The sequence below is a fragment of the Sapajus apella genome, unplaced genomic scaffold, assembly GCF_009761245.1.
Source record: "Sapajus apella isolate SASKATOON/1434 unplaced genomic scaffold, GSC_monkey_1.0 scaffold36, whole genome shotgun sequence".
In the NCBI taxonomy this organism is placed as follows: Eukaryota; Metazoa; Chordata; class Mammalia; order Primates; family Cebidae; genus Sapajus; species Sapajus apella.
This window is the reverse complement of record NW_022436976.1, coordinates 5368275-5374305: the sequence shown is the minus strand read 5'-3', so window position 1 is coordinate 5374305 and position 6031 is coordinate 5368275.

Below are 6031 nucleotides of genomic sequence, written 5' to 3'. Positions count from 1 at the left end.
TGCGTCCGGACTTCCGCTATGCATTTTAAACCTCCCGTCATTAACACTGTTGGTAGATACTATTATTATCCAGATAAAATTGATGAAAAAAATATGAAATTTGGAAAGATAAATTAAATTCCCCCCATCATATAGATGTGAAATGAAGACAGAACTGAAGCTCATTTCTGTTAGACTCCTCTTAACTACTTAGCTATAAAACTGGGAATCTATTGTGGGAGTTGGAGAAGAGAGAAAAAGAGAGACAAACAGAAATAGAGATGACCTCACCTCATCATGTATGCAGCCCTAAGAAAGTAGCCTGAGCTACAGTTCCCATAGGTGTAAATGTTCAATAATCTCTGTCCTTCGGTTCTCATGAACTCCCACCATGTCTCCAGGTTGGTGTAGAGTACACAATACTGTCCGTGGTTAGATCTGCTGAGATAACTAAGGCAAAGGTAATATTTTTCTTCATTTCTTCAGACATTTCTTTAAATGTTTGACAATTCATTTTGATTTCAGAGATTTGACATTAGTATTGTGTTTTTCTGTATATGGGATATATAAGCATCTAGTGACTATGAGTAAATATGAAAGTTGGGTGTTTTTTAAACAATTTGTTAATTTAAAATTTATCAGAACCATCAAAAAAAACAGAAAAATGTTAATAAATAATAAAATTATTATTTATTTATTTATTATTAATGGCCGTGACATTTGAATATACATATGCTTCTTCCCTCTAGAACCACTTAATATTCTGAGATTTAAATCCATTTCAAATAATTAAGTCACTAATGGCCTCAGCCCATTTTAATGCCTCAATCTCATAAACAAAACCCTGGATGGCAAAGCTGGCCCTCTTCCCCACTCTTCCAGCAACTAGGTAAACAATTATTTGAAAAATGAGGCATTGTGGGATTTATACCACTATTAGCCTGTTTTCACACTGCTGATAAAGACATACCCAGGACTGAGCAATTTATAAAAGAAAGAAGTTTAATGGACTTACAGTTCCACATGGCTGGGGAGGCCTCACAGTCATGGTGGAAGGTGAAAGGCATGACTCACATGGCGGCAGACAAGAGAGGAGAGCTTGTGCAGGGAAACTCCCATTTTTAAAACCATCAGATCTCATGAGACTTATTCACTATCATGAAAACTGCACAGGAAAGACCCGCCCCCATGATTCAATTACCTCTCACCAGGTTCCTCCCATGGCATGTGGAAACTGTGGGAGTTACATTCAAGATGAGGTTTGGGTGGGGACACAGCCCAACCATATCAATACCCAACATTCTCTTCTAAAGACCTAAATAGAACTGGAAAAGATGAAGAAGGCCTGGATGATTCATATAGCCCCACATTTTTTAACAATGCTACTTTCTTATGTAGAAGTGACATTCAAAGGATAATAAAAATTTTATATTACCTTACAGCTTACATTATTTGTACATTTCAGTGCCCTGATTTTCTTTGTCCTAGGCTTTGTATAAAGGTTGCAGTTTAACTCCATTGCCAAGTTTGGCAGATTCAAACTTCAACGTCCACAGTCCTGATTCTCCAGTGGCCCCATCCCGACTCACGTGGCTCAGTCTAGACAGGGCCTCCATGTTGTTTGGGCATCCATCTGCATTGGTTTGTTCCATGTTCCACAAGCAGGCAGTACAATCAGCTTTTCTTTTTCAGAGAGTCAACTGCTGCTATATTTGGCAGTAGTTAACTGTTTAAGCAAATCTAGGATACTGGAACAGCAGTTTAAGATGTATAATGAGGCACAGAAATAGTTCCTTTGCATTTTCCATTACTTTCATAATGCTCCACCAACATTCTCCCTAAAATTGTTTCTCTTTGTTTTTAAAGGGAGGTAGGAATAAAAGGTTATTTATTGCAAAAATATAAAGGCATCTTTATTCTCTTTGATATTGTTCAAAAATTCGGTGTCATTACAGACAAATTGTTGAAATGATTTGCAGATAATATTATCTGAATTGCCTTAAACTCATTCCACTGTATTTTTCCCTTAGAATAATGCCCTCACTCTAATGGAATTTCAAATATATTAGCAGATATTGCCATTGATCTTTCTTCATGTTAAATAACTATTAAATCTATGTGTTGCATTCTTATAAATAAAATATATAAGCACCATTAAAATACATATACATTTATATTTCACATGATTCTACTCATTTCTATGGCATATTTTTAAGGATTAATAATCCATTTTGCATTTCTTTGAGTTGTGGGGCTTTTGCCACACCATAAAAAAGCCCTATGATTTTAATGTGATGCAAATATAATATATAAATTATGCATTTAATATATGTGTAGTGGAATATTATGACATTCTCTTTTTTTTCTAGAGTTTTATCCAGTGCTCCAAAAGCCAAGATTAGCAGATACTAGAACTTCCATGCAGGATATTTGAAAAGATTGTGAAACTGGATTAGTGACTTCGCCTTGAGGGTGGATATAAGTGAGTCAAGAGATTTATAGGGAAAGGATTTCTTTTACAATAGTTGCAGCTGGGCCAAATGAAGGAAGCTCTCAATAGCTATTGAGAACACCTGGCATGTTTCTCCTGGAGATTGGGAACAGGCTTGAGGAAAAGGTTGGCTTAGCAGAGCAGGAAAAGTAGCAGTGCCTTCAGAGTGTGAGATGACTACTCTTCTAGCAAAGGAGTCGGGGGAAAGGGTGAGCGTAGGGCAAGAACAAAGACATGTTTTTCCGGGCCAAGTAGACCCACAGAGGAAAGCTGGCTTGAGTCAGTGGAAGGACCTAACGGGAAATCCGGAGAGAAAGTGCCGCTGTATGCAGAATCTGATGAGGCATTTTAGGCATTCAGTCAAAGCTAAGGAATAGCCCAGTAGGAGACCCCCAGATGGGGCATTTCTGAAGAATCTACAAAACTTCTCTGTGAAATACATCTTTAAGATGTGGACATCTGCCGTACCCAGAAGGAACCTCTTTCAGTTCACCGTGGCTCCTGAAGAGCCAGGACAGGATGCTCTTGGGAAGAAAAGAAGTAGAAAGGTAAGACCCTCTCCACATTGCCATTGACTCAGCCGAGTCAGCCCCAGACTGATGGTTCAGGAAAAGATTCAAGATAGAGCAGCAAATGAAACTTTGATAGTAAACTGGACTTCAAAATCTGGAAAATAATAATGCTATTTAAAGAGAGTGGCTAGAATATAAGGAGTTATGTCCAAGAGGTCATACAGTAGGAGGGAAAAGCAATTCAAAAGAGTCTGTTTAAAAGAAAATTGAGGAAAAGAATAAAAGAGCTACTTAAAACCTTACAATGTCCAGCTTTTCGGTGTAACATACATTGAAATATCTAATCAGGAATAAACCAAGGTACACTGGTAAAATTTGCACACACAAACTCGTATTTAAGAAAATGCAGCTACGGAAATAATACTGTATATTCGCTTCAAATGTTTTCAGAAATATAAAATGTCTGGTTGTGATAAATATAATAAAAACACAGAATAAGGGAGCTTGAGAGTGATGAAGGCAGATTGCTATAGGGACAGCATTTATAACAAGGCACCGTTTCAGTAGACACTTGCCAAAATTCATGGAACTAGGTTCGGTTTGGAGGAAGATTATTCCAGGCAGAGTATGCAAGAAGTAGAGAAGTCTGAGACCAGGGCATGTTGCTTGTATTCAAGGACCAGCGAGGGGCCTAGGGGGTGGAGTGGCTAGAAGCAGAAAAGGAAAGTAAGAGGTATGACCAGAGAAGGGCCAATTCAAGTAGGGCCTCCCAGGCAATGGAAGAGCCTTGCATTCTACTCTGGGGGATACAGGAGGGCACTGAAGGGTCGTAAGCAGAGGGGTAGCCTGGATCTGTTGTATATGCCTAAAGGTTTGGTCTCTTATGTTTTGTTTTGGTTGTGTTTGTTTTGAGAGGGAGTCTCGCTGTGTTGCCCAGGCTCGAGTGCAATGGTGCAATCTCAGCTCATTGCAACCTCTGCCTCCCAGGTTCAAGCAATTCTGCTGCCTCAGCCTCTTAAGTAGCTGGGATTACAGGTGTGTGCCACCACGTGCGGCTAATTTTTGTATTGTTAGTAGAGACGAGGGTTTCACTATGTTGGCCAGCCTGGTTTCAAACTCTTGACCTTGTGATCCGCCCACCTCAGCCTCCCAAAGTGCTGGGATTATAGGCATGAGCCACCGCACCTGGCCGTTTGTTGCTGCTGCTGTTGTTTGTGGTGTTGTTGTTTTTAATTACTGTGTCTATTTTTGGTTTGGGCAGGGCAACTCTCCAGTTGGCCATGGTTCACTATGCTCACTCCATTGTCTAATGCCAGGCCTGCGTCACATTTGTACTTTGCCTTCCTGGCTTCTGATGGCACCTGAATTTGTAACCTTTATTCCAGGCTCTTACAATTTCTGCCTTTTACCACACAATAGGAAAATCCTCTTAAAACATAAGCTCAAGCTGCTACCCTTCCCATTTCCTTTTTTCTTTTGGTATACCAGGTCTTCCCAGACATTGCCTTGTTCACATTCTAAATTATAAAGGAGTTCTAAAACTTCCAAGGTTTCTGGGGCTTACTACCATTCAATAGTTTAGACCTAAAAAACTAGATGCTGCAGAGGTCTTGAGCTTGTTGCCAACTAAAGACCACATTAGTGCTAGAGATCTTTTTAATTTCTCCTGAAGAACAGCCAGGCTGTACTGAAAGAATACTCATGCCTAGGCAAGGTCATTCCTAGAGAATGAGAAGCCCAGCCACCTGTCATAAAATGGACTCTTTGGCTCCAAAATGTATTGTTATGGAAATAAAATCAGTTGAAAATTCACTTCTAAGACAGATTTGAAGAGAGAGAGAAATCTCTGAGGAGCAGCCTATGTTCAGGAGTGGAACAAAAACAGCATCTATTTGTTCTATTAATGGCAGCGTTGTGAGGGTTAAGGTACAAGGGGGATTAAAGGACCTTGGGTTTCCTTTTCTTATAACATCTCGCTTCAGTTGCCCCTTGAGTACCAAGCATGGCAGGAGTTAAAACGATCACTACCAAACACAGGACCTACTAGACACCCCCATTTACCATTGCACGGAAGATCCAATATGTCGTATCTGGGCAGATAGTTTACTCTCTTATGGAATTCCCAGCTCCCACCCAATAGTCTCCAGAATTGAGCTCACAGAGTCTATAACACTCCCCAAGCACATTTAATTATTAGTTGCTCTGTTTAACATGCATTACCAGTTAGATTTATTAAGTATGTACTATCTGTCAAGCACTTTGGGCCATGAGTATTAGGCCTTGAGTATAACAAGGTTAATAAGAACTATTCTGTCCTTGATGAATGCACGTTCTAGTAGAGTAGCCAGAACTATAAATAAATAAAAGGTGGTATGATCTATTAAGTGTTATTACGGAGGTAAAAACAAAGTGTGAATCCACAGAGGACGCTATCATGTAGAAGGGAGAGGTTCATGTGCAGAACTGAGCATCTTGCTTTTTGTCACTTTACATTTCAACTTTTTCTAGAATCCAGAAAATAATTTTATGTGTAACAAATCATATCAGTTTGTAAAGGTAAGATGGTAGAAGGGCTTCAGTAACAATTGTAAGATCTTGAACTGCATGCTACAGCAATGGGAATCCACTGAAGGTGTTTAAGCAGAGAGGGTGCTTCATTACAATCACATTTTCTCATTTATGTTGCTAGGGCAGCTGCTCTGAGCACCTGATTGCTATATCAGGCCAGCAGCTGAGAGCAATCTACAAATGGAAACGAGACAAAGTTGCAGCACCCCACCCCTGCCCATCCTGGAGCAACATGCAAACCCCTCTAAAGTCTTTCTATTCTATTTAGAACATTCGGCAGAATCTGGACTGTGCTCCTGGATGCGTGAGTGCTCCCGCAGTCTTCCTCTCCAACTACACCTCCTGCAACTCCCTTCCTCCCTCTCTAAGTTTCTTCTCCAACGCCCTTTTCATTCCTAAGTATCCAACAGTTTCCCATACCGAGGTATCACACACGATGTTTCTCCTTCCTGCAATGTTCTTCTCCTTGTACCTCGTATGG